The sequence below is a fragment of the Meles meles genome, chromosome 7 (assembly GCF_922984935.1).
Source record: "Meles meles chromosome 7, mMelMel3.1 paternal haplotype, whole genome shotgun sequence".
Lineage (NCBI taxonomy): Eukaryota > Metazoa > Chordata > Mammalia > Carnivora > Mustelidae > Meles > Meles meles.
In genome coordinates, this window is record NC_060072.1 from 76,527,748 (window position 1) to 76,554,421 (window position 26,674).

At 38.1% G+C, this 26,674-nt stretch overlaps 1 pseudogene; it reads right to left on the reverse strand.

Annotated features, from left to right (window-relative positions):
* Nucleotides 1-17,887: 17,887 nt before the first annotated feature.
* On the reverse strand, nucleotides 17,888-24,383 carry LOC123946375 (annotated as a pseudogene).
* Between the last annotated feature and the right edge of the window lie 2,291 nt (nucleotides 24,384-26,674).

Consider the following 26,674-nt stretch of genomic DNA (forward strand, 5'->3'; position numbering starts at 1 on the left):
GAGTCAAACAGTTTACTTGAAACCCAGCTCTGGCATATATTAACTATATGACATTTGGAAAATTACATAGTCTCTGAGTTTCCATCTCTTCACTGGTAGAATCTGAATAATGATAAGACTACTTACACTACTGGGTTCTTAAAGGGATAAAATGACATAATACATATAATCCTTATACGGCACTTTGCAGAATTTTTTCACATATTTTATCAATAAAGTTTTTGTATCATTATTATTACTCCAAGAATGTTTACTAATAGCTCAGCAAGCCACTTCACGTTATAAAAAAAAAAAAAGGGAAACTATTTTTGTAGGGGATTAAATACTTTGCCCAGATCACGTCAAGTTAGTGACAGTTAAGACTAAACCTATATTTCTAAATTCCAGAGCTGCATTCTTTACATAGTTATAACTCCTTTATGCCATTGCTTCAATAAAGGCTATTTTTACTTTAGAGTTAGGATCATCAATTCATATCTCATGCAGCTGGTAGAGGGAGGTTATTCTGGGTAAGAAAGAACATTCATATATTAAAATAAAGAAACATGGATATATGGTTTTCTGGTTAGATTTCAGAACCCATTTTAGTAGGCCATCATCATCTCCACGATGAGCTGGGGCTCCCAAAATGCTGTACCCTCAAGGTTAAGGAAAACTAGAAGTGAGAAATCTGGTACATGGAATTTGGGTGCACATTTGACTTTCTTGGATCAAGGGATCTCAAACTTGGTTTAAGTAGTTGCAGACTGGTAATGCTCTCTGGTACCTGACAGAGCAAAGGATATATTTGAAAGAAAATATATTCTTTGAAAGAAATCAAAGAAAGAAAGAAACTTTCTCTGAAAGAAACCACTTTCATAATATACTTCAAATCACTCTTACATTTTTTCACATGCAATATTTAACATATGTTCAAAAATAATGGAGAACACAGGAAACTTGAGTTTGTAAGTTAAAACCAGAAGAAAATTGAAAGATAAGCAGAACCAAAGAGACTTCAGATACCAAAATTTTCCAAAGCATATGATAAAACAATCATGCATAAAGAAGTAAATGTATTTGTTGACAGTCTCAAATTCTAACTAACTTGTAGCCAAAATAAGAAATATTTTGTTTACCAAATTTAGGATAAAAGGAAAAAGAATCTGACAAATCAAAAAGAGAAGGTCATCCTTCCTATGATAATCATATATAAGTAGTATTCTTAATACAAAGTGTATCAATGATTAAAAACACTCTCCTTCCTTGACAAACAATGACACAGTAACTCAACGAGTTAATTAGAAAAAAGCTTTGTCTGATCAACAGGTTTCACTTATGGTGTTTGTAGGGAGACGCAACTTCAACAGTATACGGTATATACAGTTGAGTATACAGAGCAGTGTGACAGAAATAAGTATATTTCTATTAGTAAAGATTAATCATTGGTCAGACTATATTGTGTAAGGTCAGAGTGTCAGCAATGTCCTTCCAAGACCATCTTAGTGAATTTTCTAAGGGTCACCTTTATTTACTTATTTTTAAAATATTTTATTTATCTATTTGACAGAGAGAGAGTACAAGAGCACAAGCAGGGGAAGCAGGAGAGGGAGAGGCAGGCTTCTGGCTGAGCAGGCAGCCCCACATGGGGCTGGATCCCAGGACCAGGACCCTGATATCATGACCTGAACTGAAGGCAGATACTTAACTGACTGAGCCACCCTGGGCGCCCCTCTACAGGGGTAGTTAAAAACTACAGAGAACAAACTATTGGTTACCAGAGGGGAGGTAAGTGGGGCAGTGGGTTCAATAGGTGAATGGGATGAAGGAGCACACCTGGGATGATCAGTAAGTACTGACCACAGAACTGTACACCTGGAACTACCATTACACTGTATGTTAACTAACTGTAATTTAAATAAAAACTTAAAAAAATAAAGTAAAAAATGCTTGAGTAGGAACTGTAAGTAGGTATGGTCAGTATGAGGATAATCCTAGAATATTTAACTAGAGTACAGCTGTAGCAATTAGAGTCCCTCTTATTAGACTATTGTATAATTACCTGTCTACCTGTAATGATGCTTCTCTCTGGGCCCATGCATCTTTTTACCTTAATGTGCATACGGGTCTCTGGGGCTTATTAAATGGCAGATCTGATTCTCCATGGCTGGGGTGGGCCTGAGATTTCTAACAAGACAGAAGTGATGCTGCTGCTGGTCAATGGGACTAAGAGGATGCAAAATAAAAGTTTTCAAACTTCAGCATGTGTTAGAATCACCTGGAGGGCTTCTTAAAACACAGGGTCCTGGACTTGATAGCAACTCCTCTGATTCAGTAAATCTAAGTTGGCACCCAAGAGTTTTCATGACAAAAAAATTCCCTGATAATATCTCGATATTGCTAGCCCCCATGCCAGAATTTGAGATCCACCAGTCTAGGGTGTAGGATTTGGAACAGGCAACAGGCCATGCCAAAGAACACAGCAGGAAATGTCTGTTCATCTTCCAACACTCAAAGCAATCAAGCTTCCCTTGAGAAAGCACCACTAGGAGCCCGGGCAAAGAAGCTCTTTTAGAGTATCTCATCTGGTAATTAGTTCTCATGATTGCAAAACATGTCACTGATACGGGGGATACAACAGCTTCTAGAACCTGGGCAGCAAAAGGTTTCATCAGATGGATATTGTTTGAAGTTTGTCATTGAATATTACAACCAGGGACTGAACATCTTTTTACTCATATGATTTCAGATGGACAAACAATGTAGGGCCATTCCACAGCCATTATTTCAGAAGAGAAATTGAGAGCTGGGGGGCTTGTTTGAGAGTACTCCATTAGTTGGTGGCACAACTGAAATCAGAAAAGACCACTGGCTCCAATGGTATAAAATGAAATATTATTCTCTAGTATGTTATGATTCCACCTAAATTATTCCTCTTTGAAGAAGATATTCTTTGAGGTGTAGGGATAGACTATGTGTTTGGGAGAGGAGAATTCACTCAGTGCTCTTCTGAGAGTAATCAGGCAGCAGATCAGTGACTATTTCCTGACAGGGTACATAACTCACCTCAACTAATGGGGGAAAAAAGGTGGTATAGGAAAACTAGCTTTTTTGGAGCACTGGTTACTTTCAGACACTATTCAGCACACTCTATCCCACATATAGATGTGCTCTCCTTTTGGCTGCTCAATTTATGACTTTTTTACTTTATGATGGTGTGAAAGTGATCTGCACTTAGAAACCATCTAAGTTTTGAGTTTTTGAATTTGGACGTTTTCCCTGGGCTAACAATATGTGGTATGATATTCTCTTGTGGTGCTAGGTGGGGGCAGCGGCCACAGGATTGAAAATTGGTAAAAAGAGATAAATTACAACCACTATGCACCCGTAGCATACAACTGACCCGGTTTCTAGTTTCACCTTCCTATAATCCTCCACAGTACTAGCAGAATAGTTTCCAAAAAGACACCTGACCCCCTGAACCACACCCTCTGCCATCAGGATCCTCCAAATTTTAGACATCCTACATAGTATTGTCATCCTTTCATGGTCCTGTCTGTTCATCTTTCTTAACCTTGATTTTCTTCTCCCCATGAGGTTTACTGCATCCCACTAGTGTTCTAAACACAACATGCTACATTATGCTTGTGTGCCTTGTCCAGGCTTTCCCAGGAACAGTAAGTATAGTTTAGAGCTTTTGGGTAAATGGCCTATTGCCTTCTGGAATATAGGGACTAAACAGATGCAACAGACTCACTTGTAAGATTTCTTTCCTTTTTCATTTCCTTTCCTTTCCTTTCCTTTCCTTTCCTTTCCTTCCCTTCCCTTCCCTCTCTCCTCTCCTTTTCCTTCCTTCCTTCCTTCCTTCCTTCCTTCCTTCCTTTCTTTCTGCCATGGTGTGGGGGAGTGCAGAGGGAGAGGGAGAGAGAATCTTAAGCAGGCCCCATGCCCAGCACAGAGCATGATGCACGGTTCCACCTCATGACCCTGAGACCATGACCCGAGCCAAAACCAAGGGTCAGCTACATAACTGACTGAGTCACCCAGGCACCCCTATTTGTAAGATTTCTTATGAAAACTTTTAGTCTTTATGTTGCCATAAACCCTAGTCATGAATCCAACTGGAGTCTTCCTAAACATTAGTTCTTTTCTTTCTTTCTTTTCTTTTTCCTTTCTCTATAATTAGAAAGCAGCAAATGCCCTTAGCCCTGTCCTCTGAGCTATGTCCTCAGCCCTGGAACTGGTACTAAGATTTCAAAAGGTTAGGTCTTCAAAACCTGTGAGGATCAAAAATAAACTCTTATCATGTGCCTACTATGGGTCCTGTACTCTAAATGTATAAAGTATAAAGGAGTACTTTGCAAATTTTCATAGGCTTATAAATCACATTTGGTGATCTGTGTTGGGGCTGAGATGGGATTTTTCTATGAGTTCTCAAATGATATTATTGGTGCTGGTCCACAAAGTGCAATTTGTGTAGCAAGAGTCTGGTCTATTACAACACATTTCCTGCTGGATGTGGCATAGTGTTCTAAATTCCCACAACTATTATTCCTCTGTGAATATCCTGTACGAGATGTAGTCTGTAGCTGATGGCATAGTATGTCATGTTTAGAGGTGAATCACCTGTTCAAGCACTGAGTAAGGATGGGAGCAGCCATTAGTGAGGTATGCACACTTTGATTGGTGGGAAAAAGGTGATAGGACAACCATGCCCGTTCTGAGCAGGAGGCTTGGCAAGGAGCACCAAAGGCGAACATCTTCACAGTCATCATGACTATCACTTCATGAACATTGTCACGTGCCCATGTAGTCACTTTACATGCAGTTAATAATGCACACAGTGTTTTACAAAATAACTACATTGTCTATTTTGCAATGGCCCAAGATGGGCTTTTCCTAAATCATGTATGAATTGTTTCCCTGTTCTGCTTCTATTTGGCACAGAAACATTTACAATGTTTCATCTATATAAAAAATGGGGGTGCCTGGGTAGCTCAGTCAGTTAAGCATCTGACTCTTGACTTTGACTCAGGTCATAATCTTGGGGTCCTGAGATCGAGCCCCAAATGGGTCTCTGTGCTCCGAAGGGAGTCTTCTTGAGATTCTCTCCCTCTGCCCTACCCCTGTTTGCTTGCACTCAATCTCTCTCTCTAAAATAAATAAATACAATCTTTAAAAAAAAAAAAAAAACCGGAACAATTTTTGTCTACTGAGGCTAAGCCATAGGCATAGGATACCATTTTGCTTCAAGAATGACTTTCCTCCACTGATCTGGGTTTAAGTCTGACACACCATTTCTCTGATTTTCTGGTTTAGGCCTCCCTAGAGCAGATGTGTTGGCTATTTTTGCCCAAAGTCTAACACACTCTGATCCCAAGGAAACATGTTGTACTTTGATCACATTTCCTCTGTATTCAGAGTGGCCTGAGGCTGAGCTTTTTCTTCCAATGGCACTCTGAACTCCTCATTTTCAGTGAAACACATAGGCCACAATGTCTGCTCTAGTCGAAGAAAGATCATTATAGAGATGAATATGTTCTAGTTCCTGCTACTTTTTTAAAAGCATATGTACACATGCCAAAAATCCTTGTTAAGAGTTTCCAGAAAGCTTGCTGGAAAATCAAAAGACTACTGGCATGTACAGGACCTGGTAGAAAAGCAATAAGCTAACCGAGTCGCCGGAGTGTCTTCTAGATGTATTTCCTGTCCTTTCAGCTACTCAAAAAATATTTATGAAGATCTTAAGGCAGTGTAAGACACTGAATCTTTATCTGCATATTCACTTGCATGCATAGATAGATAGATAGTCACGTCTACATTTATAAAAATGCATGAGCTTCTGTGTAGCATGTTTTGTATTGTAAGGCATAATGCCCACTAAAATTGAATTATCTGAAAATGGCAAGATGAAAACCAGTATTTTTAGTCCACAAGGCTATTTGCAATCTACCTTGGTTGACCTAACAGAATTCATCTTCTGCATACTAACAGTATTGAACTAGCTGTTGTTCCTTGCGTGTTTCAAGCATTTTTGCACCTCTGTCCTTTTTTGTTCAACCCATTTTCTTTGCCCGGAATATCTTACTCTACAGTTTTCTTCCCTTGAATTCCTATTTACCCTTCAAAGTCCAGTTCAAATATCACTTCCTCTCGGTACCCACTTCTCCTCAGAATTAATCACTTCATATTTGATCATAATGTTATACTTTGTATGAGTTTTTCTTATCATACTTATCATACATTACAATATAGTTATTTGTTCACATGTCTGTAAGCACCATGGATAGCTTATTTCAAAGACAGATTTGTCTTAAGTTCCAAACCTACAGTTTTAACTATTATGCTATTCTAATTCCACAACTGTGTGATTTACGGGAACTCTGCAATCAACCTGAATGTATACTGTGGGTGATATAGCAGAGATAACTCATTAGCATTCTTCTGGGGAGGTAGTTACCCTCCAGTCGGCAGTGTAGGTTTATACAAATAACAACAGGCAAATGCGCTAAGTGCCATGCAGATATATGTACAGCCCACAGCTTCATTCCACAGCACCTGACTACATCTCTGTTTCTAGCAGAAAATCACATACTGTGCAAAGGCAGTCTTCAAATGTTTGTTTAACCACTAGTAAATCCCAGTTTTATTCCAGAAACCAAGACAACCTACATTGTTCTACTCCGTTACAAAGAGGGAAGAGTAAGCACAAACGTGAATAATCTCATGCCATCCCCATCCATAACACACCAACGAGGCTGTAGCGACAGAAGCATGCTAGCAGTCATTGAGATAAAGCTTTGGGGGGGGAAAGGGTATAACCAGAGATTATCTTGAGTTTTTGGTGTTTATATAAGAACTAGTTTCTGCTTCTTTTGTAGAAATCTGCTTTAACCAATTTATAGATGTTGTCCAGTTATGTTATAAATAAAGAGGAAGGGTTAAAACAAACAAACAAAAGCCGACAAAAACAAACAAACAAAAACCGAAAGCCATGAGAGACTGTAGACTCTGAGAAACAAACAGGGTTTTGGAATGGAGAGGGGTGAGCCTGGTGGTGGGTATTATGGAGGGCAGGTATTGCATGGAGCACTGGGTGTGGTGCATAAACAATGAATTTTGGAACACTGAAATAAAATAAAATAAAATTAAATTAAATTTAAAAAAAACTAAAAACTTGAATTGGAAACAGAATTATTTTCTCTACTTTTTAAGTTGTTTTTATTTTAAAGATTTTATTTATTTATTTGACAGAGAGAGAGATCACAAGTAGGCAAAAAGGCAGGCAGAGAGAGGAGAAGGCAGTCTCCCTGCTGAGCAGAGAGCCTGATGTGGGGCTCAGTCCCAGAACCCTGAGATCATGACCTGAGCCAAAGGCAGATGCTTAACCATCTGAGCCACCCAGGTGCCCCTATTTTCTCTATTTATGACTAGATTTCTGGATTCTGTTTGACCTTGGTTAAACCATGTCCTTTCTCTTGACCTCATTTTTTTCCCTTAAGATTTATTTATTTATTTGAAAGAGAGAGAATGGGGACAGGGGCAGAGGAAGAGAAACTTCAAGAAGACTCCTTGTTGAGCACAGAGCCTGACACAGCGTTTGATACCATGATCCATGAGATCATGACCTGAGCAGAAACCAAGAGTTGGACTCTTAACTGAATGAGCCACCCTGGTGTGCCTGGACCTCATTTTTATTTACAAAATGAGGAGATTAGGCTAGATTATTTCTACAGCATTTTAGATTTGTTCTAAAAGTAGCTGCTATGTTCATGTGTTAAACAAATGTACTGCTATGTTTGGGATACTGGAGGTTGCTTGCATATAGGGAGTTATTCATTCATTCATTCAACAAGTGCTTATTGGGAGACTACAATGTGCCCAAACTATTCTATATGATCAGAATTCATCAGAGAACAAAACTGACAATGTATGCTTTACTTTGTGTGACCGTGACCTTTACTTTCAAGCTGTGCACAGAAACAAGAATCCATATAGGTTACAACCACACCGCTCCTCGATCTTCTGTCAATACTGTGTGAAGAATCACGTTGTAATGTGTACCCTCTTCCAGGGCAAAGTTCCCCTATGTCAGTAGTGCTTGAGCTGGTCTAACCCGGGCCATTGTCTTATTTGTAGTGGTTTCCTTGTTCATTGGCTGGCTCTGTGGTCATCTCCACTGGGGTCGCATTCAGTCCTTCTTTTGTCCACAGGTTTCCGTGGAACTCTGGCAGGTCTCCTTTAAAATGCTCTTCTATTCCCTCTTATTCTTAACCACATGGAGAGATCATTCACATCGGTCACTAGCCATCACTTAGGAAAGGAATATTTTATAGAAAAGAAACAATTCATGTCCTCTCCAGGGGACCTTCTTTTACTTGACTTGCAGGGATCTATCATCAAAAATCAATAACTCACTTCAAATTTAGTGGTAGACAATATTATGGTGGAAAGAAAGGCTGTGAGGTGGCCAAGAGCTTGTTGCAGAAGTTGTACAGGGTTTCCAATCTTCGAGTCTCAGATTCTAGGCAAAAAATATAATGTAACTCAGAGTGTTGTTATGAAGACTGTATCAGATAATGTGCAAATGCCACTCAGCTATTACCAAGTATTACATAGCTGATATATCCATCAACAATTGCAAGGAAGGACACTATAATATGCAAATGAACAGCCAGTTACAAGTTATATACCATGTTCAAATATGAGAAATTTTTCAATGATGAAGATAAAACCTAAGAAAGGTGAAGTGGTTTAGGCCACTGCCTTCGGCTCAGGTCATGATCTCAGGGTCCTGGGATCGAGTCCCGCATCGGGCTCTCTGCTCGGCAGGGAGCCTGCTTCCCTCTCACTCTCTCTGCTTGCCTCTCTGCCTACTTGTGATCTCTCTCTGTCAAATAAATAAATAAAATCTTTAAAAAAAAAAAGAAAGGTGAATTTATCAAGTTGCTAACTTTTTGAAATTTCTAAGTTCCAATACAACAACGGCTAGTTCTTTCCCTAATATCCTATCCAAAGTTCTATAATGAAATCAACTGTTTCTCCAAATGGAAAATTCTAATTTTCCAGGTGTCAGGAGACCATGTCACATTTTACTGACAGGCTCACCAATGAGTCAAAAAAGCCATTTTGCTGAAGGAAATGCCAAGAATTGAGCTTAAGTCACAGATTTATTACTTTATCATCTGCATGACTTTAGTATGTTGACATATCTAGACACAACTTTTCTCAGCAGTAAAATGGTCATCTCTAGCTGTTTTACCAGTCTTGCAGGTTTTATGTAAACATAAAAAATTCATCAGCTTTGTAAATCTGGGAATTTTATCAACATCAGTGATTTTGTTATTCCCCTATTAAAAATAGAATTATTTGAATACATTTAAATAAAGTAAAAATAGTTTTTGATTATATATATTTATAACAAATAAATCCAGATATCCTTTCTATTTTTAAAAACTATGCTTTGGAGAGAAATTAAAACTTGAATGTGAAAAAACAGGAAATAGCACCATCATGAGACTAGCAGGGTGATTACACCATTTACTGAACCAAGTGTGTGTGGTGGGAAAAAGATACCACTCTCTCCCCATTAAAGCATGAATCAGCAAATTTGATGTATGGAATATTATTGGGGGGGAATTAAATGGTATTTTATTTTGTTTTGTCAGCCATTTTATATATTGTTATGCCCCAATAATGGGTCTGTGATTAAAGGAGCAAGACTGATATAAAGCAAAGGTCAAGTAAAGCTTTATTTCACGCCAAGCATCAAGAATCTAACTGAACGTTCCAGGCCGCACCTCTTACAAGAGAGTGCGACCCTTCTCTGTTTCACAGACTAGCTTTTAAGGGCAAAGGCCATGCGGTCGGGCCTGGCCACGCACAGGTGACCAATGAAATTGTAACACACACAGGAAACTCCACAATGATGCTAGGTGACCAACTGAATTACAATTTACTCTAGCAGACATTAGGACCAGCCTATTACACCTTGATTAGGATTGGTGCTAAAAAGTCTCCCAGAGGGCAGGGGTCCCTACTCCTTGGTAACCAGGGAGACAGTATGCAACCCCCCACTGATCGGATGTCTCCACCTGGCCTGACCCACCCTTGTATCTGGGCTGTTACCTGGAGCTTGTTTCCAGGAATTAATTGTCTCCAAGTAAATCCCCTGGGGGAAGGGGAGCAGGGACAATTTCTAAATAGGTCCTTACAATATATAATAAGTCATTTTCTGTGATACCTGTATCAACATTAAAATTATCCAGCAACCTATGAAAAGTATGAATATTCTTATTATATATTTTACGATGCACAGTGTGATGTTTTGATACACGTATATAATATGTGAAATGATCAACACAATCGAGCTAATTGATATATCCATAACCTCATAGGGTATGATTGTATGTGGTGAAAATATTTAAGATCAATTCTTATCTTTTAAAGATGTATTTATTTATTTATATGAATGGGGGGAGGGACAGAGGGAGAGAGAGAATCTCAGGCAGACTTCCCGCTGAGCACAGAGCCTGGCAGGGTTTGATCCCAGGACCCTGAGATCATGACCTGAGCTGAAATCAAGAGTCAGACACTTACCCAACTGAGTCACCCAGGAGCCCCTAAGATCAATTCTTTTAGCAAATTCCAAGTATAAAATACACTATTGTTAACTGTAGTTGCCATTCTATATATATTAGATCTCCTGAATTTATTCATCTTGTGTAACTGAACCTCTGAATCATGTGACCACCATCTTCTCATTTTCCCCACCCCTTATCCTGTAGCACCAACATTCTACTCTCTACTTTTATGAATTCATTTTTTTTTTTAGATTCCTATATAGGTGAGATCATGCATATTTGTTTTTCTGTGTCTGCTTCATTTCATTTAGCATAATGTCCTTCAGGTTCATTCATGTTGTCACAAATGTCAGGAATTTTTCTTCATAAAGACTGCAAAATAGTTTTTGTATATATACACACACAATGTTTTCTTTATCCACTTATCTGTCAGTGGACACTTAGATTGTACCCATTATCTTGGCTATTGCAAATAATGCTGCAATGAACATAGGAGTAGAGATATCTCCTTAAGATACTAACTATATTTCCTATCGATAAATAATACCCAGAAGTGGGATTTCTGGATGATAGTTCCATTTTTAACTTTTTGAGAACATTCAATACTGTTTTCCATAGCAATTGCAAAATTTCACATTTCTCCCAATGGTGTGTACAAGGGTGCCTTTCGGTGATAATCTCATTGTGGTTTTGATATGCTTTTCCCAGATGATTAGTGATATCAAGCACCTTTCATACACCTGTTGGCCATTTGTACAACATCTTTGCAACATCCTAAGTTTTCCAGCTTCTTTTCTAGACCAAATGTGTCTATTTAATTTTGTCCTGTTTTCTGATAAAAATTTAAGTGGATGTGAAGTCAGATTGTGAAAGCTAAGTGCTTTCAAAGATATATCCAATCTATAATTAATTAGCTACTAACCACCACTGGAAATATGATAGGGAGAAGAATGCATTTATCAGAAATTCTCTGTGAGAGTCTCCTGTTATTGAATGAGATCCCCCCTTATTGCCACTAAAGCTGGAAGGAATGGGTTGGGCTGAGGGATATGAAAATGGACCTTAAACAACCTTTTAAGGATGCTATTATCTGCAGGCATTGTTTGAATAAGCTTATTGTTTTGGTTTCCTTATGCTGCTGGAACAAATTACTAGAAACTTAACTGCTTAACCAAAAAAAATGCATTATCCTACAGTTTTGAATGTCAGAAGTCTGAAATGGGTTTCAGTGGACTAAAATCAAGGTGTTAGCTGAAATTCATTCTTCTCGGAGACTTTAGGAAGAATCTATTTCCTTGACCTTTCCGGTTTCTAGTGCCCACCTGCGATCTTTTGCTTGGGGTTTCTTTCTCACATCATTTGGACCTCTGCTTCCAGTCACATTCTCTTCTCTAGCTCTGACCTTCTACCTCCACCTAAAAGGACCCCTGTGATTGCATCCAGGGTACCATATAATCTAGCATAAGCTTCTTGTCTTAAAATCCCTAACGTAATCACATTTGCAAGTTACCCTTTTCATTAGAAGGTAACATACTCACAGGTTTCAGGGGTTAGGAAGTGGATATCCTTAGAGGAGCCATTATTTTACCAATCACTAGTCTGGAGAAAAAAGAATATGTACTTACATCTTGAATCCATCATTTATCAATTATTGGATTTCATATAAATTGCCTAAGTTGCAAGCTTCATACGTACATAAAACTAGTTGGATAATGACTGACATATAATTTGTTACTCTAGTGCTCCTAAACTTCGAGGGATTAGTGATACCTTCTCAAGGAAAAAAAATGGTCTCTTTAGTATTGATAAATTGTTTAAAGTACATTGTTGTTTAAATAAGTGAATCACAAAATTAGGCAAACCCTTTTGTCTTACAGATCCTATACATACACACAAAGTAGGGGTGCCTGGGAGCTGATCATTAAGTGTCCAACTTTTGGTTTCTCTCCGGTCATGATCTCCTGGGTCCCACCTCTGACTCTGTGCTCAGCAGGGAGTCTGCTTGGGGCTTCTCTCCCTCTACCCCTTTCCCCGTGTGTGTTTGTGTGTGTGTGTGCGCACACGCACGCACACGTGCTCATTCTCTCTCTCTAAAATAAATAAATCTTTCTTCACAAAGTAAATTTATAAATTAAATAATGAATTTTAAAAGTTCATGTTTCAATTTGCTGATACTAATTTAATTTGGGAGGTAATGCTCTTCTAATGGGCATAAATAACTACTTATAGCCTGAATTGCATACTTGCTACTATGCATTGGACCTTTTCAGTAAGGCATTCTTATTTACCAGTTTGTGATGCCTGAAAACTCCCACCATCTTTCAATATTTAAACTACGTGGAAACCTTCATTAATAGGATGGGAGGCCATGATATCATTTGGGCTTCACATAGTTAAGCCTGATTATAAACAAACAAACAAATCAAACAAACAAACAAACAAACAAAAAACCCAGCCCAGAAGTGCTTAGTTCAAATAGCACTGTTCAACTCTGAGAACATCTGGAACTACACATTCCAGCACAGTAGTTGCTAGGCACATGTGAATATTTACATTTTAATTTAAATTATTTTAAATGAAGTAAAATTAAAAGTCTCAGTTCATTAGTCACACTAGTCCCATTTCAATACTTAATAGCCACACATGCTTGTAGCTACCATGTTGAACAGCATAAAACTGAACATTTTCATTATCATAGACAGTCCTGGACAACACTTATTTAGAATATACTTACATTTATGTATTTATCCTTTTAAATTTAAATTAAAAATTTAAAATTCTTATGAGGATTTCTATACCTTTAGTAGACATCCATTGAAAGACACTATACTAGATGACAGGCCATGAGTAAAGGAATCATTCCTATCTTAACTGCTTTTCCCTTAATCTTAGTGCTCAATAAATACTTGTTGAAAGATAGAATTCTTTATTTTAAAAGAAAGCTGGGTATATACGTTATGTCTCAAAACTATGAAGTTTCCTTTTTTTTTTTTTAACATTTATTTATTTGACAGAGAGAAAAAGAGAGTAAGCAGACAGAGTGACATCTGGGAGGGATGAAGGGAGAAGCAGAGGGAGAGGCAGAAGCAGGCTGACCAATGTAGAGCTCCATCCTAGGACCTTGGGATCATGACCTGAGCCAAAGGTAGATGCCTAACTGACCGACCCTTAACTGACTGAGCCACCCAGATGCCCCCAAACTAAGAAGCTTTATGACGGAGTAGACACCTTGGAAATAGGATTTTGGGTATGTATACCTTTTATTTATTTATTTATTTGACACAGAGAGAGAGAGAACACAAGGAGGCAGAGAATTAGGCAGGGTGGGGGGGAAGAAGGTTCCTCGCTGAGCAAAGAGCCCAGTGTGGGTCTTGATCCCAGGACCCTGAGATCATGATCCGAGCCAAAGGCAGAGGCTTAACCCACTGAGCCACCCACGCTCCCCATGTATACCTTTTCTTTATTTAGCATTATAGTTTCAGTAAATACTTCTCACATAGCTTCTTATTCTCCCACCATGTTAATTATAAATAATGATAAACTTGAAGTTAGAAGGTCTACCCTCTTGCATAATTAAGTTAACTTCTTCAAACCTTCTTATTTGTGAAATTACACCCCATGTATGGCTAAAAGGGACTTCAGAAGAAATCACTGTGTAAATTTGAAAGCAAATCAAACTGGAATTATTGGTATGCTGTGAATAATGATCATCAAGTTTTAGGTTAAGATTACTTTTTATTCTTACTGAGTGGGCACTGTCAAAATAAAAAAACTTCATAGAATTTAGTACAGTATCAAGTGTTCCAAGCATGTTTGTTTTTAATATTGATGTCTTTACATATCTACTGGCTTCACTGAATAAATTTGTTTCTGCAAGTTATATACAAATTCATATTTTAAAAGTTGAATCCTTCTTTAATTAAACTAGGTTATTTGATTATAAAGGAACTCTCTTTTTTGTTATTGTATTCTGTTTTCACACAATGAAATTATTACGTACTTTAAAAATTATCCATGTTGTTTTGTTGTAAATTTGTGGCTTTAAAAAAAAAAAACAAACAACTTTTATTCCCAAGACTATATTGACAAGAATCTAAACATTGCATCTGTATCCTAGTGTATACAACATTCACATGTTGACATTTAAGAATCTTCCTGTAATAGAGACAACTCTTATAGATTATTGATGTCCTTCTGGAAAAGCGAGATAAACTTATCAATGATGAAACAGATGCATGTATCCTACTTTATGAAAAGTAAGATATTTTGTTACTTGGCTGCTTGATTTATAAATATTGCAGGTTTTATCGGAAGTTCCATAAATGTGTTTGGTGAAATATAATGGACTACTTATATTTCTCTCAAGAATACTCTGGTGTAATATATTTGTGTTTCTCTGAATTTGAAGGGAACAGCCTAAAACTGTGTGTTATCAAAATGCAAATGTAACTTCATATTGCCAGGAACCTACTCTCTGCAGAAGGAAATATAGAGCACAATAATTTAATTCATTCTGGAAAATGATGTTTTCCATTAGCACAGATTTACTTTCAAAAACAGATGAAGTGTTGACTTAGAGGTAATCTCAGTCCTCTTCTTTTAAAAGATTCCATTTTCCTTAGAGTGCAAGTACTTGTAAAAAAGTATATAAGAAATAGCTATACTTCTCTTAACCACATGAATTTTGGCCCAAGTTTGATCTGATTTATCTTCAAAGATCAGTAAAGTGAGCATGTCTGTGGACAATAAGGCATGGAAAATACAAATACTTTTGGGGCGCCTGGGTGACTCAGCTGGTTAAGTGTCTGGCTCTTGATTTTGGCTCAGGTTGTGATCTCAGGGTTAAGAATTACAGCCCAGTGTTGAGTTTAAGTTTCTCTCTCTTGCTTCCTTTGTCCTTCCCTGCTCACACTTTCTCTTTCTCTCTAAAACAAAACAAAACAAAACAAAAACAAAAAACAAACCGAGGGGCGCCTGGGTGGCTCAGTGGTTAAAGCCTCTGCCTTCGGCTCAGGTCATGATCTCAGGGTCCTGAGATCGAGCCCCGCATCGGGCTCTCTGCTCCGCAGGGAGCCTGCTTCCTCCTCTCTCTCTGCCTGCCTCTCTGCCTGCTTGTGATTTCTGTCTGTCAAATCAATAAAATATTTAAAAAAAAAAACAAAACAAACCGAAAACTTTTGAGGATCAATAACTCTTAAAGAGCTGTTATCCTGTCATTTATCCTTTAGCCTGGAATAATGTTGATATCCTCTCACGAAGTGATATATTAACACACACGATGGGGGTTCATATGGCCTTTGCTAAAAGTGTGTGTATTTCTCTATAGTTTCCTCCTGAAAATCAAATTTGAAGGAACTTCCTCAAAACTTTCATGTTTTTATACATCTTTACATCTTCCATGTTTTTATACATCTTTTCACATGTTACTCTCTCTCAATAGCTCTTCCTCTCCCTTTTGATATCTGATTAAATTTTATTGTTCTTTATTATAAGCCTGAGCATCTTCAGGAAGGTTTCTCTAATCCTAGCAATAAATGAATCTGATTTATGAGTATTTTTACAGGTGCATTGGTTTTCTCAAAAATTTGTCAGACAAATATTTTTATCTTCTATAGTTAATATATTAATCACCTGCTTTATTGAATGACTATGTATCAAAGTCTCTCAGATTCACATGAACTTTTTTCCCCTTAACCAAATTCTACAAATGAACTTTAATAAATAAATGGTTAAAGCTCAGATTCTGTTTTATACTTGCAGTAATTCATTGATTTAGTAAGCAAATACTGCTTACTAAATTCTAGAATTTTTTAATTAGCATGTCAGTATAAAACTTAAGAAACATAAAAAAGGCCAACATACAGTTGTAAGTTCTCCTTGTAGTAACAGTAACTGATCCAGTTTGACAGAGTCAAAGCTGACAGAGTCTTCTGGGCTTGGAACAACTACGGTATATAGGAAAACCTTGTAAGACACAAATAAAAGATGTTATGCTACATTTTACTCTTTTTACAAAATGTCAGTTGTGAAATAAATGACATATTACCTCCTTGCAATACTGAGAAAGGAGAAAATGGTAGTAGTCCCAAGGAGGTGGATTTTTACTCTTCTGGATAAAATGATTCATCATGTACATAATGCTTAAAGTTGCTCAAAGAGGGGTGCCTGGGTGGCTCAGTAGGTTAAGCATTGACCTTTGGCTAAGATCATGCTCCTGCGATTCTAGGCCCCACACTGGGCACATTGCTCAGCAAGAAGTCTGCTTCTCCCTCTGCCCCTCCCCCTGCTCATGCTCTCTCTCTCTCTCTCTCTCTGTGTCTCTCAAATAAATAAGTAAAATCTTTAAAAAAAAATAAAGTTGCTCAAACAGAAAGGTAGTGACTTGGACTAAGCTATTAGTGTTCTCATTTTCACACCATGCTTTCAGATTTATACTGACACATTAATAATATCAATATCTTCCAAAGCAGAGATTTAATTATACTTTCCAAATAAGGCAATACATTTGGGAGCATGCTTAAAACTGTCATAAATATTTAAAGCTAAAATGAATTCTTCAAAATAAATGAACAAAGTAAAATTGTGTTGCTGTGGCCTTGATTTAGTAACTTGGAATTTTTTAATCACTCATTTGCTCATCAAAGAAATATAATCATGATGAGGTATGCCTGGGTTCTAGTTATTTCCTTATTTTAATGAGGCAGGATGCATTTTTCATGAAATGTTATTTAAAATGACATTATGATCAACAGATATTTATTAAATATTTACTGGAAGCACATCAAGCACAAGACTCATCACTCACTCAAGCTTCACCAAACTATTTTCTAGACTAAATCATTACCAGATTCTTGAGCAAATTGTATTGCACAGAGTTGGACAAATGGCTTTATGATGATTCCAGTACCCAATCTATTCCCATGTCCTCAAGTAATCCCCAAAGACCTTGCTTGTTTGTTTGTTTGTTTGTTTGTTTATGACTGGGTACAGTGTACTTTATTGATGGTACAGGACAAAGTAGGGCTTCTTGGGTCTGGGATGGAAACTGTGCAGGGGTCAGAAGACTCAGTGTGTTAGGAGATGAGTAAGAGCAAGAACTCCTCAGCAGCTGAGGGCTTGTCTCTTCCTTTCTTGTTCTTGCTGGAGCTGTTGGTCCTGGGGCTTTCAGAGGACATGTGGACCATAAGGTCCACCACCCTGTTGCTGTAGCCAAATTTATTGTTATATCAGGAAATAAGCTTTACAAAGTGGTCATTGACAGCAAAGTCAGTCCCTACATCAAAGGTAGAAGAGTGGGTGTCACTGTTAAAGTTTCAGGAGATAATCTAGTTCTCAATGTAGCCCAGGATGTCCTTCAGGTAAACTTAAATGTTTGCTTCATTGCATTCTTGATGTCATCATATTTGGCAGCTTTCTCCAGACTGCAGAGCAAATCCACAGCTGACATTTTGGAGATGGGAACATAGAAAGCAATGTCAGTGAGCTTCTCTTTGGCTCAGGGATGACTGTGCCCATAATCTTCACAGTGCCAGTAGAAACAGGGATGTTTTGAACAGTCTCCTGGCCATGAAGCTACAGCTTCTCAGAGGGACCATTAGGGGCCACCCAGTAATGGCATGGATTGTTGTCATGAGTCCTTATGCCATGTCAAAGTTGTCATGGATGACTTTAGCCAAAAAGGCCAAGCACTTGGTAGTGCAGAAGAAATTTCTGACAATCTTGAGAGAGTTGTCATATTTCTCATGGTTCATGCCCATTCCAAATGTGGGGTATCAGCAGAAGGGGCAGAGATGATGACCATTTTTCTTCCATAAGGGAGACCTGTCTTCTCCAAGTTGGTAAAGACACTAGTGGATTCAACAGCATATTCACCACCAGGATCGCCCCATTTGATGCTGGCGGGATATTGCTCCTGGAAGATGGAGATGAGCTTTCTGTTAATGACAAGCTTCCGTGTTTCAACCTTAACTGAGCCATTGAACTTGCCATGGGTGGAATCATACTGGACCATGAAGTTGCAATCAATTTAAGGGGTCATTAATAGAGACAATATCCACTCTGCCAGGGTCAAAAGCAGCTTTAATGACCAAGAGCCTGATGTAGTCAAATCAGTTAGTTCCAGTCTTCCCTATCATGTCTTAGGAATGTGTCTTGCATTGCACAAGAAGGTATGGATGCCTGCATAATGGGGAGGAACAAAGAACCCCAGTCACTGTACCTACTTTTATCCTTCCCAAACAAACGTGAATGATATTATATCCTATGACATCTCCTAATTCTTTTATTTATTTCATCCATTTATTCATTCATTCTATAATTATGGAGGGCTACTGTGTGTTTGACACTGTGTAAGACATAGAACATGTTACTTGTTATCAAGTGTTTACATAAGTCATTTTTCACTGATAAATAATTTTGGTAAGATGATAAGTGCATTATATTAGGTAGCTTTACTGCATTAACAACCTCGGGCAACATTTATTTCTCATTCACATTGCACATAGATAGCTGGAGGTTGGCTACTATAACTCTACTTTTTGTGCATTCCCATTTCAGAACTCAGGCTTAAGAAACAGTACCTATATTTGTCCTGACATTCTTATGGCAGAGGGAATAAAACAAGAAGCTAATTGTCAGTGGTTTTGAATATTTCTGCTTAAAGTGATACACAGTTGATTCTCATTCATGGTATGTTCTACAAAGTCACCACAAACACTGAATTAGCAAATACTGACTTGCAAGTCTCTGGCCGTAGTATTTTTGTCAAACAAAATCCATCCCATTTGAGTCATATAAGCGTGTTTGCTAAAATCCTTGTAACATAAGCCAGTGTTATCATCATTGAAAACCTGCTCTTCCATATAACCTTCTCCTGTATAACAGTTAGCAGGTATTAAAAAAAAAATTCATGCACATCTTCCCGAACTGCAGAACCTGCCTCACTTGCAAGTTCATTTTTCATGCTATTTCCCTTTTGAAATACACGATTCAGACAGCACCAGCTGCTAAGTGTTCAATATTTTCCTGACCCTAGTTAAAGTGCCTTTCAACAAGGAATTCTCAGTAAGGAAGTATTCCTACAGACCAACAAGCCAGGAGGTGTCCCCCAAATCTCTACTTCTTAGAAGCAATAGACCTCTCCTTCTCAGTGAGAAATACCCTGAAGTTCTTCTCTAATGCAGAAGTGGAGTTGAAGATTTAATGAATTGATGAATTATTGGTGGCCTTATTAAACTACTTCCCCAAAGATTCAATGTCCTAAGGTAGCACATTTATAGAGCTGGGGCTGGGATGGAAGAAAGAGCATGTGTTTATGTTAGCCTGTGTTGTAAATAGTAGCTAGTCTTAGTTGAAATAATACCGTTGGCGTTCACGGGGTATATAGGCTTTTGAATGCTGCCCTGATTATTTATTGCTTATATCACCATTACAAAATGATTTTGAGATTTTAGTCTTAATAAATAAGTTGGAAACTATTAGGTTTACTGGGGTCTGGGCAAGCTATAATCAGTAAGTCAAATCCTGCCTGTTACTTGTTTATGTAAATAAATTTTTATTGGAATACAGCCATGCTTTTGTGTTTATGTGCTGTCTATGGCTGTTTTCACACTACAGCAGCAGAGTTAAGTAGTTGCAGCAGAGACCATATGGCCACAACACTGAAAATAGTTACTATCTGGATCTTTACAGAAAATGTCTCTCAACCTTGGCCTTAAACTTATGGTAGATGTGTCAAATAAAAGACATTAATAGTGAAATCATGAAGAAACAGGTTGAAAAAAGAATATTCTTCCACAGAAATGTTATTTCCAGGGGTTCTTGCCTAGATCAGTGGCACTGAATGTGAGTTGATTACAAACTTGTGCAAGCAGTTAGTGCATAACCATTTATGATACCTTCTACATTAAGGAAAGCATATAATATTTTAGGAAAGCTATTCTATTTACATCAGACCCGGAAATAATATGTTTGTGAATTGGTTACGTTGAATCAAAATATTTCACCAAATATTAATACGTTAATAGTAATTAACATATTGATTATCATTGACTCAACTATTTGAGTTTGGCTAATTAGCACACAAAGAGACTCTCTTGGCAGCTTTTAAGGATTAGGCATAGAACTGGTCCCATAAAAGGGTGAATTTTATTGTGTATAAGTTATATCTCAATAAAACCAATTTATTTATTTTTTCAGGTTATTTTTAAAAAAGGATCCTATATCTGCATATTTTAAATTGCAGCCATTAATGTGAGTTTTACAGAAGAGCTCTTTGACTGACAGCATCATTGCTATTTAAGTGATAACAGGACCCATGGCATTCGAGGTCCAGAAGGAACACTTCAGTTTCTCTCCACTTAAAAACAACATTCTGGGGGCATCTGGGTGGCTTAGTGGGTTAAAGCCTCTGCCTTCGGCTCAGGTCATGATCTCAGGGTCCTGGAATCCAGCCCCGGGTCCGGCTTTCTGCTCAGCGAGGAGCCTGCTTCCCCCTCGTTCTCTGCCTGCCTCTCTGCCTACTTGTGATCTCTCTCCCTCTCAGTCAAATAAATTAATAAAATATTTAAAAACGAACAAACAAAACAAAAACAACATTCTGCCCGAAGAGCACAACTGTACTGTAAGAATATTACCACATCCTCTCCAGAACAAGACAAGCATGAAGTGCTGGCCGGGAGACATACCAAACGGCGGAGAAAAAGAGCTCTTTGCGCCTTCAAACAGATTTTATGGCTGCTCCTGCCTCTTTTTAGAGCTGGCACACTTCCACTTTCTGAGGAGTTTGGTCAGGTTTTGCTTTTGTTGCAATGAAACATCTGACCAAGAGGCTGCAGAGGTGGGAAAACAAAACAGTCACCAGCCTCTCTCTGCAGCCAGAGAGTACCCACGTTCGGGAGAGAAGACACAAAATTTGCCATTTATCCAGAAGCCAACTTTGTTTAGGCTAGCTTGATAAGTAATCTTTCACTCACAGAGCACTGAATTCTCAAAAAGAAGAGAAAGGGCAAATTTTAGATTGAGAGTTGAAGAGTGTATTAAATAATGGTGGTCAAATGGAAACATTGTGCTTAGATATTTACTACATTGTATTTCTTAAGTTACCAAGTTAAAAATAAGTCCCATTATACACCTGGACAGTCCACAAAGGTTTTTAAAATCTTTTTAATTGTGTTTTTTTAAAGTTAAATTTGCATATATCACAAGATCATAGAATGTCTCTCAAATTACATATGCTAATGAACCTCAATACAAACAAATAATGCTAATGAACTGTTAATACTGAAAATAACAAGCTTTAAAAACTATAAACAGCCAAATTGGGTGGCTGTCCTGTTAGGCAGATTTTAAGTGCTGACCAATGAACACAGCTAAAACGCTACTGGAATCAGTCTGGGAAAGGTAATAGGATGGTTCTGATTCTGCTGAAGTTATCAGCACCCTCTAGTGGAAATAAGTTTTTGAAAAACCACTTCTTTAAAACACGGATATATTTCAACCATTTTTGCATACATATGTCATTGGTCATCAAAACCTGGCAGTTACAGAAACTAGAGCTTTGAGACAGTTGTAAGCAATGTCCTATTTCATTTTATTGTATTAAATAATTGTAATTTGTTTAATATGATTTGTTGGCTCATTCAGAAAAGCAATACAAAACAAAAAACAAAACAAACAAACAAAAAACAAGACCAAAAGGGAACTGAAAAGAAGGCAGACCAGAGACCAGGAACTTTCCTACAACATCTCCCCTTTGTGCAGTGAAAAGAAAGCCTAAGTGAGGGTTTCTGCCTTTACAGTTCATTAATGAAAATTCAGGTTATCTCTGTTCTCATTACACTAATACCATACAAATAATTACAGAACAATATTTTCAATGTATGCCAAACTTTCAACTGGTGCAGGGCACCAAATGATCAGTGTAAGAGTGCTCCCATGTCTTCTAGCTCTGCCTCTAAAACCAAAAGGGAAATACACAAACTGAAACCCTCAATAGTTCTTTTTTAAAAAATGCTCCAGGATATCCCCTTTATTTTTCTTATTTTTTTTTTAAAGATTTATTTATTTGACAGACAGAGATCACAAGTAGGCAGAGAGGCAGGCAGAGAGAGAGAGAGAGGAGGAAGCAGGCTCCCCACTAAGCAGAGAGCCCGATGCGGGGCTCGATCCCAAGACCCTGGGATCATGACCTGAGCTGAAGGCAGAGGCTTTAATCCGCTGAGCCACCCAGGCGCCCCTATTTTTCTTATTTTTTTAAGATTTTATTTTTAAGGGTGCGTGGGTGTCTCAGTTGGTTAAGCAGATGCCTTTTGCTCAGGTCATGATCCTGGAATTCCAGGATAGATCTAGTCCAGCATCCAGTCCAGCATCAGGCTCCCTGCTCAGCAGGGAGTCTGCTTCTCCCTCTGACCCTTCCCCCCATGCCCTCTCTTTCATTCATTATCTCTTCCTCTCAAATAAATAAAACCTTTAAAAAAATTTATTTTTAAGCTATCTCCACACCCAATGTGGGGCTCGAATATACAACTCTGAGATCAAGAGTCATATGCTCCACCAAGTGAGCCAGCCAGGTGCCCCAGAAACCCTCTTCAATATTTCACATTAATTTGGATGCTTGTCTTCTCAGTGATAACATCTGTATTATAAATCTCAGTCCAAACTCTGAAATTTTTAAATTAGTAAGGTCCTATGACTGTGTTTATTAAAAATGTACAATTATAAATTGTTACTATCTTCCTTTAAACTTTCTCACTTTGATTGATTTAATGGTACTGTGATTTCATCACTATAATAGCTTAATCCATTTAATAATCGATTTATGGTTTCTTTAACTTTTGTATAGTGTAAGGGCAAAAGTCTTTGTGAAGTTTCTTTTCCCTGGAAGTTTTCTCATTTAACTGGCAGCAATAGCTATGGGACTATTCTGTTACTCATTGTTCCAAAAAGAACAGTTCCTCTTTACATAGAGATTTTTTAAACAGAAAAACTAGATAGTATTTGAGTATGACTTTATGTAATAGAAAAATATTAAATTGTAACTAAATTCTCTGAGGATGAAGAAATCTCTATGTTGTTTGGGGATAAATTTTGTGTTTTTCAGTCGGGTAAAACCTGGAGATGAAGAATTGGATAAGTTAAATTCCTCTCCTTGAGGAAAAAAAAAGATGAAAAATAAATACAAAGAAAATGTCCTAGAGAGGGGACAAAGCAGCACAAGTGACCGGAAGAGCAAAGGTGATATAGAGGACTGCAATGTTCTCAAACTTAGACATACATCAGGTTGACCTGAGAAGTTAAGAAAATAATAATTGATTTTTAATTTGACAGAGAGAGATCGCAAGTAGACAGAGAGGCAGGCAGAGAGAGAGGGAAGCAGGCTCGCCGCCGAGCAGAGAGCCTGATGCGGGACTCGATCCCAGGACCCTGAGATCATGACCTGAGCCGAAGGCAGCGGCTTAACCCACTGAGCCACCCAGGCGCCCCAATAATTGATTTTTAAAAGAAAGTTTAAGGCACAGATTCCTTGGCTAGACGCAACTCCCCCTCCCCCATTTTCTGTTTCAGTAAGTCTCAAGCATTGCTTAATAGCTTGCATTTCATACAGGTTCCTGGGTGATGCTAATGTTGCTACTGGTCCAGAGACCACACTTCAAGAACCACGTTACACAGGATATGTAGGAAGTTTTGCTTTGGTTTGTATGGTATAACTTTCCATCTGACCAACTATCTCTGTTTGTCTGGAACTGAAGAATTTCCTGGAACTTGCAAGGCTACAGCTGGAAAGTCTTCAACACACCAAGAAGATTGGTCACCCTACATCATACTGTCGAGATATGTTCAGTAAAAAGTTACAATACTGGCTAATAGCCATTTGCAATAACATGGATGGAACTGGAGGGTATTACGCCAAGCGAAATAAGTCAGAGAAAGACAATTATCATACAGTGTCACTTATGTGTAGAATTTAAGAAATGAAACAAAGGATCATAGGGGAATGGGGGGAAAAATAAAATAAGACAAAATCAGAGAGGGAGACAAAACCTAAGAGACTCTTAATGACAGGAAACAAACTGAGGGTTGCTGGAGGGGAGGTGGGTTGGGGGATGGGGTAACTGGGTGATGGGCATTAAGGAGGGCACATTGCGTAATGAGCATGGGGTGTTATAAGCAACTGATGAATAACTGAACTCTACCTCTGAAACTAATGATACATTATATGTTAATTAATTGAATTTAAATAAAATAAGATAATAAAAAAGAAAGCTCAAGTTGCTTTTTGAATGTCATTATCTATAATCTTGGCCCAAGGTCCAGTATCCTGCTGTAGCTAGAACTGTCACCTGGAACTGAGTAAGCCATCTCATGAATAATTATAACTATCAAGTGGTCAGTGTTTCCATTCAGCAGCAAGTGAAAAGCATTCAGTAAGAAGAAGAAAGGTATTTGGACTATCACTTCAAAGTAAGACGGTCCTTAAACAAATATTTCAATTATTAGAATTACAGTCTTTAGGGAAAGTCACTATTTGGGAATGAGTGTTCCACAGAGTTTATACATGCAGTTCTAAATGAGTTCATCATATTAAGAATGTCAGAATTAATCAGGATGGGCTAAGGTTTATGGCAATAATAAATGCAAAATCTGAATGGCTAAAATCAACAAATGTTTATTTCTTGTGCACACGGTCTATCCTTAGAACCCCAAAAGAAAATTGCCCATTTTTTGCCTTTTTAAAAAAAGATTTTAATTATTTATTTGCGAGAGAGAGAGAGATTGCACCATCATAGGGGAGGGGCAGAGGGAGAGGAAGAGGTAGAAACAGACTCCCCTCTAAGCAGGGGGCCCAACTCAGGACTAGATCCCAGGACGCTGGGATTATGACCTAAACTGAAGGCAGATGCTTAACTGACTGAGCCAACCAGGGCCCTTTGCCTAACTTTGCAACTATGCTCAAGGCAAAATTATAAGATATAAATTATTTTAAGCATTCTTCAAAAACTCTCTCACACCTCCTGCCCCTAAATCCTAATACAAGAAATATGTGATATCTACACAACCTGTAACAGCTCACCAATTTAAGCCCACCAATTTTTAATTTAATTTGCAGTGTTACAGGATTTTTGTCTCCTTAGTGCCCAGGTCCTTGGTCACGCCTCTTCAAAGAATGAAGAGGTAGACCAGTGGAAGAGTGGTGGGCCACAAAGTAAAGTTTAGTGATCAAAAGTACAAAGCTCCAGGAGAGGGAGGGGGTACTGAGAGAATTGCCTGCAGGGTTTCTATGTTTAGGGGTTTTTAATGAGCTCTTTTGCTGAACTATCTTAAGCAATCAGTGTATGCTGGTTGTGCCAATCAGGGCTTTGGTCACATATCTGTCTACCTATTAGGTTAATGTCTCTGTGCTGACAGTCTTTTTTTTTTTTTTCTTTCTTTTTTATTTTCTGACATCCGGAGGCTTATATGTCTTAACTGCCCCTTGCCTGTGATATCGACAAATGCTTTGTAATTGTCTTTTTTTTTTTTAAGATTTTATTTATTTATTTGACAGAGACAGAGAGAGATCACAAGTAGACATGAGAGACAGGCAGAGAGAGAAGGGGAAGCAGGCTCCCTGCTGAGGTGAGAGCCCCATGTGGGGCTCCATCCCAGGACCCTGAGATCATGACCTGAGGCAAAGGCAGAGGCTTAACCCACCCAGCCACCCAGGCGCCCTAATTGTCTTATTTTAGTATGTTTTGCAGAAGTCATTTCTGCAAAGGCTGCAAAGCAAAATGTTAGTGCAGTCCTGTCCAAACTGCAAAACAGGATGTCAGTGCTGTTTTATTTTAGCTGTCCTGACTCCATATTTTCTTGTTGGGAACCATGGCCCTGACTACCTGTCCAACTAACTCCTAACAGTGGAACCTCACATATAAGTGATACAAACTGCCAATGCTTGTTATTTAGTAATAAAAATAAAATACTGCGATAGAGATATTAACAGGAACAATCAAACCTGCAGGGGCAGGAAAGGCTTATCTAAAACACCCCAAATCCTAAAATAATTGCTTTCCCCAACTCCTATAGAGGACTGCAATCTGGTTATCAGCGTACACAATGATTGGCGGATTTAACTA